The sequence below is a fragment of the Lolium rigidum genome, chromosome 1, assembly GCF_022539505.1.
Source record: "Lolium rigidum isolate FL_2022 chromosome 1, APGP_CSIRO_Lrig_0.1, whole genome shotgun sequence".
NCBI classification, from domain to species: Eukaryota; Viridiplantae; Streptophyta; class Magnoliopsida; order Poales; family Poaceae; genus Lolium; species Lolium rigidum.
The window spans coordinates 200,307,678-200,320,908 of record NC_061508.1 but is presented as its reverse complement, the minus strand read 5'-3'; positions in this window follow the sequence as shown (position 1 = coordinate 200,320,908).

Below are 13,231 nucleotides of genomic sequence, written 5' to 3'. Positions count from 1 at the left end.
TGGGGGCCGTTGGATGGATCTTCTAGAAGACCATCCGCATGGCAAGCTGCTTCTGCGACCATATCGCTTGGGACAATTGGATTGCATGGACGGTTAAGAGACTTTTTTTTCAGACACATAGATTCGTTTGAGCACGATCGTCGGACTGTTAGACCGTGGTTCTACGGTGCAAGTGGCTCTGTCCGTACATAATGGTAGTTAGTGTTGCCTTGATTCAGAAACACAACTTTACTGATCGAGACACCTCGATACAGTTTGAAAATGCCCAGATTATGAAAATGGAAACATGAATACTAAATACCAAATTCGAGGAAAAACAAGAAATCGGGAGAAATAAGATCAAACGGATGCAAGAGAACTCAGATCTAACCTTTCCCACCTCTTTCTTACTCTCGCATTCACAATCATGTGCCCTAAGTTGCCATTCTCCTCCTTTATAGTGATCAACCGCTTCAGTGGCGCGATGCATGAGCAGTCAGGGCATCTTGTCATCGACACTACACCATACTGATGGAGCTTCACAACACCAGCAATCTTGAAACGTTGGGACTCCAAGTGCAGAGTGTGTTGTCTAGGAAGCAATTTTCCACTCAAGGGTGACTCGAGGGCTTATATCGAACTCTCGGGGAAAACTGAGCAAAGAGTTGTCTCTCCCTCACTTCTTCTAGCAATCCTGCAAAGTAAATAAAGTGTTGTGTCCCCAATTCCACCGTGTGGTTGTCAAGCACAAGGTTTCACGTAAGTAAATAAAACACAAGTAGTAATAAAACAAGTAAAACTAGATAAAATAAAGTAACTAAGTAAAAAACAGTAAAAGGGTTGCTTGTTTTTGGGGTTTAGGATGCAAATAGGAAAAGTAAATATTTTTGTATTTTCGGATTAAAATAGTGCAACAAATAGAAAGTAAGATAAAATCAATATAACGGTGTTTCTAATGATAAAAAGTGGACCGGGGTTCATGGGTTCACTTGACTATTCTATCTTTTAAGTTGTAGTGGACAATAACTATTTATCAATGATATATGAAGATGCAAAATAATAACATGTGAAAGATACACATTCATATGGGCATCACATCCTAATATAGAGATGATGCAACTCATCTCTCTTATACCCCACAAGAAAGGGAAAACTCCATGCAATCTTGTATTAAGAACTAACAGAGCATAGCCTTAACTAGTTTGACATGATGTCTGAATATCAAAATTCTGCCTTGAACAAACAAGATCATCACTTTTTCCACGTGACGAACATAGCACATGAATTCACCTTATCCCTAGTGAGGTAGCAAAGGAAAAGGAAAAAAGAATAATAGGTCATGAATTTGTTGTCACTATTCAATCACTAAAACCATGCTACTCCATCTAATACACACATCACCTCACAGTCCTGCCGGATTACTTAAAACATGGATATTCCAGAATGGAAATGGGATGAGATTGGAATGGATTTTTTTACTGGTCTACCAATGACTAGTAAAAGGAAGGATATGATATGGGTGATCATTGACAGACTTACCAAGAGTGCACATTTTCTAGCGGTAAATCAGAAGGATACTTCGGAAAAGCTTGTGGATATTTATGTCAAGGAAATAGTCAGCAAACATGGAGTACCAAAGAAGATCGTCTCAAATAGAGGTTCAATCTTCACATCAGCATTTTGGAAACAACTCCAAGAAGCTCTAGGATCCAAGTTGGATTTTAGCACGGCGTATCGTCCACAAACTGGAGGACAGACGGAAAGAACAAATCAAATACTTGAAGACATGCTTAGAGCTTGTGCTTTATACTTTGGAGGTTCATGGGAGGACCATTTGCCACTTGCAGAGTTTTCATACAATAACATCTATCTAAGTAGTATTCAAATGGCACCATATGAAGCACTTTATGGAAGGAAGTGCACATCCCCAATCTGTTGGTTCGAGACAGGAGAAAATAAAGAATCCGCACCGGATTACATCAAGGAAAGACAAGGAGTTATAGAGGTCATCAGAGATAGCCTGAAAATAGCTCAGAGCCGACAGAAGAGTTATGCCGACCAGAAAAGAAGATTGTGGGAACCCAAGGTGGGAGATATGGTTTACTTAAAGGTTAGTCCGATGAAAGGACTAAAGAGATTCGGAGTGAAGGGAAAGTTAAGTCCTCGATATATAGGACCAGTCAAGATACTTAGTCAGAACAGAGAGACAACTTTTGAGTTAGAGTTACCAGAGAAGTGGAGCTTGATTCACAATGTGTTTCATGTATCTCAACTCGGGAAGTGTTTGAAAGCACCAGATGACCCAATTTCACATGACGAGCAAGAGCTACAATAGATTTAACTTCTGTTGAAAGACCAGCGAAAATACTAGAAGAACACTGGAAGAAGCTAAGGAATAGGGCAATCAAGTACTGCAAAGTATAATGGAAGAATCACCCCGAGCGAGAAGCAACTTGGGAAAAGGAAGATGATCTCAGAAAATCCTACCCCGAGTTGTTCAGGTACCTATACCATAACTTTGGGACTTAGGATAAACGAGAGGTAGATTTAGAAATGGGATGTGCATTTCATCGCTAAACGGGGGGAATTTTCGCGCCTTATTGCATAAAACCTAAGAAGGATCGAGGTTTCTCTCTTGTTTCTATTAGGGTTAGAGCAATGTGAGTGCTATAAATTTTGACATGATCTCTTTTGAAACTTAGGGTTTTAGGAGGGAAATTTGATTTGTCATTTCAAATTTGAATTCAAACAATAGAATTATAAAGTAACTAATATATAAATGAATTATGAATTCATAATTCAAAACCATATCACACCTACACAAATAATTCATAAATGAATCTCAAATAAATTTAAGAGCTCATAAACAAAACCTTGAGCTTTATTGATTGCACACACATAATAGATTGCGAGTACATAATTCTTTATATTACAACAATTGGAATATAATAAAACAAAAATAGGAAAGAAAACTGGAAGATTACAACAATGAAATGTTCCTAGACTAAAATCTTCATTAGATCTTCTACAAGCCTTGTCCAAAGTGAAACCTGCATAGGAGCAACAAATAGGAATAGTTTGTCCAGTAACAAGTGTCAATGACACTTGGTCAGTAAAAATAAGCAGAAAATCATCAGATAAGCTTTGGCAGGGGGATCAAGTCCCAACCAAAGCCAAAGGGAGGCTCAGGGTCTTTTCTTCATCATGAGCAAGGTGAAACAAGGGCTGGACAACACAACACCCAGCCACACATCTGCTGTCGACCAAGGAGAGCAACACCCTTTGCTATATATAGCACAGTGGCTTAGAGATAGGGTTGAATCCTCCAGAACAGCAAGAAGAACAGCAAGAATAGCACAAGAACACACCAATAGTGTATTCACATAGTTCATTTAGTGAATCAACCCAAACCAAACCATCCATAGATCATGGTGACTTAAGACAAGACCATCCAGGAGCTAGGAGGTGAAGGGATGATGATCAAATCAACAATCCAGAAGTACTGCACCAACACAAAGTAACCATCTAGGAGATGGAACAAGGTATAAATAATACCTGGATTGATCTCATGATCAAATCAAGAACTGGCAAGCCATTTCCAAAGCCCCCATCTCCTCCCCCAAGGGCCTTCGGACATCCATCATGCTTGTTTCCTGGGAGATTTGGAAGGAGCGAAATGAGCGTGTTTTCAACAACGAATCTTCCTTACCCTCGGTGATCATGCATAAAATTAGGGAGGAGGGCAAGAACTGGATCCTTGCCGGTGCTAAGGGTCTGGGAGAACTTTTAGGCTAATCATTCTCGGTTTGTTTCCTTAGAGCGGGGCTTGGTTTTTCCCCCCTTTTGTTCCCTTTTTCTTTTTTATGGCTTCAGCCATCCCCATATTTTCTTCTCCTATATTAATATAAGGCAAAAGCTATTTTGTCCGTTTCAAAAAAAAATCTCATGATCAAATCCATCATAAGCATGCTCATACACACACTTGGTGTGGAGCAGATGCTCCACAGGGTATGTCATCACTTGGTATAGACCAAGTGATGCTAGGAAGGAAAAGGCCAAATCAAGAACTAGGGAGCTAGTTACTGGATATGCATAAGTAGATCTAGTACTAGCCATCCAAGACACTAGAACAACTAGAACAATGGCCAACTAGTTACCTAGCACCATTTGGTGTATTAAACTATCAGACAAAACCTAGTTTTCATCAAAGTATCCACATGGCATTCTTATAGATGATTCCCAACTATGGATATTGTTTATCTTTTTCATAAAATCCACCAGATAGCCAAATAAGTTGCAACCAGGCTCAGTAGCAAGCTACTGAGGTCACAGTACAATCCCATCAAGTAAACTAGCCACACAGGCAAGTTTGTCTTCATTACCAAGATGGTTCAGACAAGTAAATTCATTCCAAAGTATACTGGAATCCATATAAGCAATTTTTAAAGCAAATGAATCATTACCAACACATGGTTCATCAATTGTAACTGACAGAAATCAACACAAGGCAACAACATGACATGCACATGAGGTTTACTGAAGCAAATGCTTTAGTAAAGCACACCAGGCTACCAAAACTATTTTTACCAAGTGATACCGCAAGCACAAGTAGATTAACCATTCACATGATATGCACTAGAGTCACTGGTAAAGCACCAGTAGCATCACAAGGCACTTGTATAGATGATCACACACCAATAGGCATCACAAGTGAACCAATTGGTAAGCAGCAAAGGCTGGGAAGCTTAGCCAATGGCTAGGGCAACAACCAAGTAATCATAGAGCCTAGCTATAGGATCACAAGGCAACCAAGAGCAACACGGGCTCCAGAAGGAACCACATGAGCAATTTAACCTATCAAGCAATGATATACATGAATCATAGCATGCCCGTACCAGTAATTGGTGTGTATAGGAACACCAGTGCATTGCAAAGCAAGAGAAACAAGTAGTACACATAGCAGCAGTAGCAATGAAGCATAGTAGCAGTAGCATGGAGCAGCAGCAGTAGTAATGGAGCAGCACAGCAGCAGCACACGCATGGCCAGTGGCTAGTAATGGCAATTCTGGACAGAGTAAGCCATAGAGGAAGGAGAGGATGCAAGGGCATCAGGAGAAGCGTTCATGTATGATCCCAGGATCATCAGGGAGCAAGGAAGAGAAGAGAGGAACAACAAAACAATGGAGGCGTACTGAGAAGTGACCAGAGATGGAGAAGAAGGGGAAACTTACTTGCGCCTGGAAGCAAAAGCCACGTCATGGCGAGGCAGTGCTCGCACGGCCGCATCAGTTGCGAATCCAGGGTAGACGCCGACGTTACGCCGACGAACCAAACCTCACCGCAAGCACAACAACCTAGGGACGACGACACAGGCGATGCCACAGCATCACCCGCGCCAGGTTAGTCCCAGGTACACGAGAGCATCGATGGCGGCGGCTGCATCTCGCCGGAGACAGCAAATCGTCGGAGGCGATTCGTCTCCAAATCCAGCACGGAGGCGATCTAGAGCAGGAGGAAGCAATCGACGAATCCACTCAGATAGATCGACGGAGCGTCGCAAGGGGATTCTAACGCGACCGGTGGCGAGGCTAGGGATGGCCGGAGTGAGCCGGAGCGTGGCGGCGACCGTGGCGGCGAGGCCATCGCCACAGGATCGCCAGAGACTAGGGTTTGGGTTAGGTCGAGCGCGTGAGAGAGAGTGAGTGGGCCGACGCGGTCGGTTCGGATCGAACCGGTCTGGTTCAACCCTAATGGGCTAACCAGTGGGCCTAGGGGGTATTTTGGTTATTTGCACTAGGTTTTAAACCAATTCAAATTTGAATTCAAATCCTTCACTATAAAAATTGCAAATAAATCCGAAATAACTCCAAAAATTCAAGAAAAATATGAATAACTCATAGAAAATATTCCTTAACCAAAATAAAATATAAAATTCAATAAACAATGAGAATTTAATTTAAAGAATTTTAATGGAATTCTTAATTGAAAATTAAGATTTGCAATTTTCCGTGGATATAAAAATCAAAGAAAATTCCAAATGACTTAAATATTTTCTAAATCCAATATTTCCATTAAGAGAAAATTTCTACTACTCCAATCCCTTTTCATTTAAGGTGAATATTTTCCAAAGGAAAATTCTATTAATCCTAAATCTTTTCTTTTAAAAATAAAACCATATAATATTAATCTTAAGGGATTATAAATTACTGTCTAAGGCATAAATATTCAAATAAAACATAAATTATCCAAATCTTAATAAGTACTATGGGAAAAGGGATTCAACATAAAATAAATCACCCATGCATATATCATTTGGATTTTATAACATTGTCCTTATCGAACAATGATGCTTCTTTTCAGAACCCGAGGTTCAGGTTCCATCCAAACCTTCGAATTGCAATATCTCGCAGTCACCAGGCAAGTTCACTCTTGCTCATGTAATATTGATTATTTTCTATCAATTTACTCGCAAAGCAATATACTTATCGCTCCTGCATTGAAAATAAAATGTTACTTTTCCAATTATGAATACGACAGTGTGGTGGGAAATGGAACCATGGTGAGTGTTGATGGTGGAGGTTCCATTGTAAGGGTTATACTCATCTAGGACTAATCACCAATGCCGTCTAGTGATTCTAGCGTCATACATTTCGCGTTAACCATGAGATCTATAATGACTCTGGAGAAGTCAGCTGTATCGTTTTCCTCTCGCATATCAACGGATCAGTGATAAGGGTTGCCTGTATCTGTCTATCTATTGGTAAAGGTGAGGATATTGGTCCGGAACAGTCTACCAATAGGTATAGGAGAGAGCAGACTTGTTAAAGATCTATGATGGATTGTAAGGGTTATCTGGGTTAGTCTATCTATATATAGTGTATAGGACATGGCATGTGAATTGTTCGGAACAATCTACCGTAATGGTAAAGGTGAGAACAAATACCTGGGTCAGTCTACCTATAGATAAAGGACAAGACAGACTTACAAAAGGGTGGGTATGCTGGGTCGCAGAGAAGGCAGTGATTGGCTTGGTTCTTTTTTTTTTTGCGAGAAATCCACCGATCTATTAATAATCATCAACAGTAGTACAAATAACCCAAAAAGTAAAGAAAATTACAAATTGGTACTCGGACCACCTAGCGACGACTACAAACACTAGCACGAGCCGAAGGCGCGCCGTCCTCGCCCTCCATCGCCGGAGTCGGCAAAACTTGTCGTAGTAGAGCTTGTTGTAGTAGACAGACGGGAAGTCGTCGTGCTAAGGTCCCAAAGGACCAGAGCAGCAACCATCGCCAATGATGACAACCGTAGATCGGAAGAGACTATCATGAAACCACACCAATAAACACGAAAACCAACCGGATCCCAGGAGATCCGACGGGCACACAACTCCACGCGCCCTGGGCTTCACACCAAGGAAGTGTGGATGAGAAAGTACGCTCGGTTGGCAACAATGATAAGTTCTCTTATGAAAAAAGTAACGCACCTCTGCAGAGTGTATCAAATTGTGGCTTGTCACTCCCAGTTCCAGGAAGGGAACTACGAACACAGCAGAAAAGGAACTCCGTGAAGTTCTGGTCAACCTATGAAGACTGGCGGGAATAGTTTTCAAAATAAAATAAATCTTTTGAAGAAATGTTTGCAAAACATGCATTGACCTGAGATTTTCTAATCAACGGTCGGTCGTAGCTAGTGCATCAAACATCTTTTCTCTTTTGAACTTGTTGAGTACCTCTGTACTCACTTTCTTTCGACACCCTTGCTAGACTGTGATCATGAAGAGGAGGCCTGCACCGGAGCACCATAAGGGGACTATGAGTTGGTCTACGAAGAACCTAACCTATCAGGAGGAGTTGAAGGCATTGACTATGAGATAGTCTACGGAGTTGACAACACCGATGCGGAGGAATAGAGTCTTACCCTAGACATCTCGGAGTCGAGCAGCGTAGTGGCTTACCTAAATAAGTTGCTAAGCTCGGAATGTCTATTAAGTTTGAGTTGTAAGAGCACCTTAGTAATATTGTAGAGTGTTCTCATCTGACCTGTAAACTTGTTAAGACCATGTTTGTAATATAATCTGGAGAGTTATGACCTGCAATGACCTGCAATGTTTCTATTGTACCACTCTGAGGGGTGTGATATTGTGAAGAAGTCCCTTCATGAATGACATGTCAACGACTTGTATACTACAACATGAAGTGGTATGCTGGGTCACCGCAATTTTACATGTATCAATTGTTATGTTATGTGCATGGCTTCGCCGTCCATGGTGTAGCTATGTTTGTGAGACTACTTTAGCCTTTCGATGTAGGTATTGTGGAGAGTGGTCCTTTACACGGGAGAGAGAAGGAGAGCGTTGAGGAAAATTATGATGCAATGAGAGAGGGGTGCCTTGGCTTTATAATTGATACCAATGGGAGGAGGTAGCCAACCCCCCCCCCCCGCGTCAACAAGGGTTGGCCGTTATGGAAGGTTTAGTCAGGGGTCTACCGGGACTGTAGCCAATATATATAACACACATACATGTTTATTTCATTGCAGCAAAGTGGTTTGAATTTTATTGTATTCCATATTCCATGTTTATCAGGAGTTCGCCACCAACTATACCGGAGGCCAAGTAATCAACACTTCTTCATCATAGCACTTGTTACCCTGGACGAAAAGAGTTTTCCGGTGGTCGAGACATTGTGAGTCAAACTGTGTGATATCACAATTTTACTTGTCATGAAAATTTATGTGATGAATACACATATCAAAACTTAATAGGATCGCTCTTTAATGGCACCTTAAGCTTCCAAATGTATTTGCGGAGGAAGACCGCATATGTCCATTTTACAGTCTGCATACAAAGATTTTTTTACAAAAAAAACGTATCCTGTTGGACGACCAAACAAACTTATCTGGCTCATCTATCAAGTTAACTGACATTACTCCTTAGACCAGATGTTACCATGTATTCCAATTGTTATCTGACAGAGTTCTTCTAAATTATATGTTTAAAGAATTAACCGATAAAACATCGCATATCTGGTTGGCGAGGAGAACTCCCTCCCGTGGTAGTCCGTCCGTCGTTCCGGATTAGTTGACCCGGAAACAAATTCGGAACGAGGTGCGATATATACGATTTTGTTGAAAACAATTGCTATTGTACTTTAGCGAGCCAGAGCACGGGATGAAAGCTTCCAGGAATCCAGGACTTCTCTGCTATGAAACTTTAATTTTGTGAAAGAACATAACCATGAGTCGACGAATCTATGGCAGAAAATGTAGTTTCCGTCCAATCATATCGTCAATCTGCCTCGTTTCCTGGTTCATTGTCCTCAAATTGTCCGAGTACGTCGCGTACCACCTATTGAACATTACTTTCCAGAGATATATACCCTCACCGTTCCCTACTTTTTGGCAGCCACGTTTTTCGTTCCTCGTTCCCGTTTGTGGTACCCACCGTCCCGAAAACTTAGCAGCTATGCGCCTGACCACGAAGTCTTACAGTGCCATTAGAAGTGTTTGTTCCCTTGTTATATATTTTTGGAACCTCTTTCCTTGTTATTTGTACCTTCCTCGACAAACAAATAGTACATGTTTCCAGGTAGCATCAGATATTTTAGATCCACGAGGATTGCCACAGATATATGGGCTCCCACTGGCTATTCTCTAATGCGGATGTTCAACTAATCAATATTGCACTCATGGTGTGACTAATCGTTGTAGAAATCACATGGTGTCCACAAAAGGCATGCAATTGTAACCAAATATGAATCATGTTCCCAGGAATAAAATTTTGATACCAAATCGATATCAGTTTCCTGATCATCTCTGTCGATCATCGGTTTGACATTTATTCTTTGGGTAACGCGTGCATGGAGGATTATGATCAAGAACACAAGTGCAAGCCTAGGTAGCAGATCAACACGTACTGAGACATCCCCGTCAGGCCATGCTCATGCATTATGTACAATATACCCATCCTTGTGCACTCTTATTCGATCTTAAAATGCGAGGCAACGGTCCCCAATTTTGAAAGCTTGATATGTGAAAAGGACCCATGAGCAAATGCCCAGTGGAAGAGTAGTGGAGAACACTAGCTGAGCTAAGAGAATTCCTGGGCATATATCTGAAGCCAACAAATGTTAGTTGATGCCGGAATAACATCACATGATCTCGCATGGGAGCTGACAGGGCAGTTGCACATATCGGTCGATGAATTAACAAAAAAAAAACAATCAAGTACCCTAGCTTGCTCCATTGCATCTCACTAAACTCTGAAGGTAGCAGTTGGGTTTTGTCCCACCCCTAGCGCTAGCCATGATGAGCAACCAATAAATTTGCACAAAGTACATCATCCTGGAAAGAATCCCCTCCATTTAAGGCTAGACTACCGATGCAACATTACAAATCATGTAATGCCAATGTTAATTTCGCTGAGTCAATAGTCTACAATAGATCCTGCTTTATTTGTACTGTGTCAAAAAAAGAATACATCTCAGATCCATATACGACTACGGTCCATAATCCTTAAATATGCATCGTCATCTGTTCGATTGCTTTGTACATGATCGATGTGTGTAGTTTTCTTTTAGAAAAGCAAGCACTTGTCTGTCCAGAGGCATAAAGATTAACGCTAGCTAGATCTCTCTTTATGTGCAGTGTCACTTGCTACTAAACTTTGAGGGCTTCACATCATGATCGTGTTCAATGGATGGCAGCTAGCTGTTGGGGAAAAACTGAGCAAGTACCACTATACTTTTTCGATGTCATGCAAAGGTAACAAACACTAGTAGCTGCTGATTTGGTTGTACCAGTACCATAGTTCATCAGGTAGCTGATTTTAGTCATCAGATGCATCATTGCCTCCACATGCACATGCTAATGCAAAAGCCCAAACGAAACAGTTGATCTACCAGAGATCTCAATTTGGCAGCCTTTACAAACCTGTAGGAGGTACCAATCAGGCTATATGCAGGCAAGCAGTCAACAAAAAAAAAAACAGAATGGCAGAAAGGAAGACATGCTATAGGTAGCAGTCTCAAGGGGAGGCGGCTCGGGTGAGCGCCCCCCCACCCTCACCTCCCCTACCTCCCATCGCCGCCAGAGGAAGCCGATGGGGAAAGCCCCGCATGTCAGACGACGGGCTGTTGTCTCTATGCCCCGGGGCCTTCTTGTGTCAGGGGACCTCCGGATCGAGTGCGAAGTGGATCGAGTAGGATCTTCGGTGCGGGGGGGGGGGGGGCAGTTGTGGCTGGGCAAACTCATTTGCAAGGGCAGCGGTGGGGTTCCTCTCGCCCCCACGGCAATCGATGATGTGGCTGCATCGACAGCGACACGGCAGCCACCATGGTCACAACTCTAGTCAGATGGAAGGCAAACGGCGTGGCCCCTGTGGCTGCTACGTGGGATGGAGGCGAGGTGGTCGGCCGGTGAGAGCCGGGTTCCGATGCTTTCAAAGCCGATGATAGCTGCTGCCTCGGGTGTCCTTACCTTGTTGGAGGTGTCATTGCTATGATTTCCTCTCCAGCCAAGATGTTCTAGGGGAAACCCAGATCTGGATCTCTCAGATCGTTTTGGAACACGTGATGCATGTATTGTCTGCTAGTGGAGCGGTGTTTCATCTATCGCGTCGACGGCGGAGGGACTCGGGCACTCGGCAATGTAGTGCAGCGGGGTCTCGGTGGAAGGCGCTTGATGATGGATTCGCGCAGGGCGGTGGCGTTGTCTGGCATCGTGGTGACGTCGACGGAAGGCCTAGCAAGGCCAACGCCTTGATCCCTTCCCTAAAGATGGGTCGGCGGAAGATGGTGGCAGCAACTTCTCGCGTAACCGTGCATGCTAAGTGTCCGCTAGACCAGTTTGCGCCCCCGGATCGTTGGTTGGCGGTTTAGTGAGGCATCTAGGTTTAAGATTATTTGCGTAGGTGTGAGGTCACGGCTCATGGCCTTGACATGGCCACACCCTTCATCATGCTTATAGGTTGTGCGACAGATGAGGTGTTTTGTGTTGATCTTTGTATTTCCTTTGTAAGACTATTGAATACTCTAAATAAAAAAGATTGTGTGCATCATTTTGATGTAGAGGCCAAGGGCTTTACGTCCATTTCAAGAAAAAAGAAAGAAAGAAAGAAATACGAGGGATAAAAGGAAGATAGTGGTTGTAGCATAAATATAAATGACAAATAGATATAAAAAGATAGATTCATCTCCCAGGAGAAAACTGGAGACCTGATACGTACTACTAGCTAGCTAAAGGTGCATGTGTCCAGCTCTGGCTTTTCACACAAATTATTCTGAATTTGTGTGCAGTCAAAAGAAAACTGAGTTTGTGCGAACACGCACCTAAACTGTTAGAGCAACATCGAACGAGCCACACATTTTTGTCAAAAAAAAAAAAAACGAACCACACATGGCTGCATGTTCTATCAGTGTTCCCTAATTACACATGCATGCAGAAGCAGCTAACTATGATAGGCTTTCTTTCACGCATTCCCTGCACATGATCAGTAATATGGTCTGCTTTGCATGGTAGCTAGCTTTGTGCCGCAAGTAAAGGCGATTGCATGGGTCCTGCTATTGTGCAGCAAGTATAGCAAAAGCTATAGGCTTTAATGCTAATGTGACATCACTGGCCAAAGGCAGATCTTGTTCCAAGATCTCCCTATTTCACAATTGATTCTCGGCAACATTATGTTTTTTCCTTTCCAACAAATATCAATTCTCCCCTACGGTGATATGGCGATCATCAAAAATGTGGCGCCTCCAGGGACTGCCGTGGGTGCACTAGTTGCCTTCAGTTGATGATATGTTATAGCCTTTCTTTGTTTTTTTGTTTTTTGAGTAAGAAAATAGTTGCCTTAGCTAGCCATTTTCTTTGTGGTCGTACTCTGCAAGCCAATGAACGAGTTACGTTTAGTAACACTGATCAAGTGTTTATCTTCCAAATTAGTATTTCATTATGTGGTAGTTAGGTGAACATTTTATTAATGATCTATAGTTTCTAGTGACCATGTGATTGCACAGTTGAGGAATTAAACAATAAAATGAACAAGGGAACAAAGAGAGGGTAAAGAAAGGAAAGGTGGCTGCTGGTGCACTAGATTAGATTGCTCACAAGAATGGATATTGTGTATCAAAAGGAATAATAATGTTTTAAAACTTCTGAAGAAATAAGTAATGGAAAAGGTGATCAGCTATGAGAACATGTACTTGTATATATTTTTCCAGAATTAGTTTTGGTGTCAGAGCGCACCCAACTGACGAAC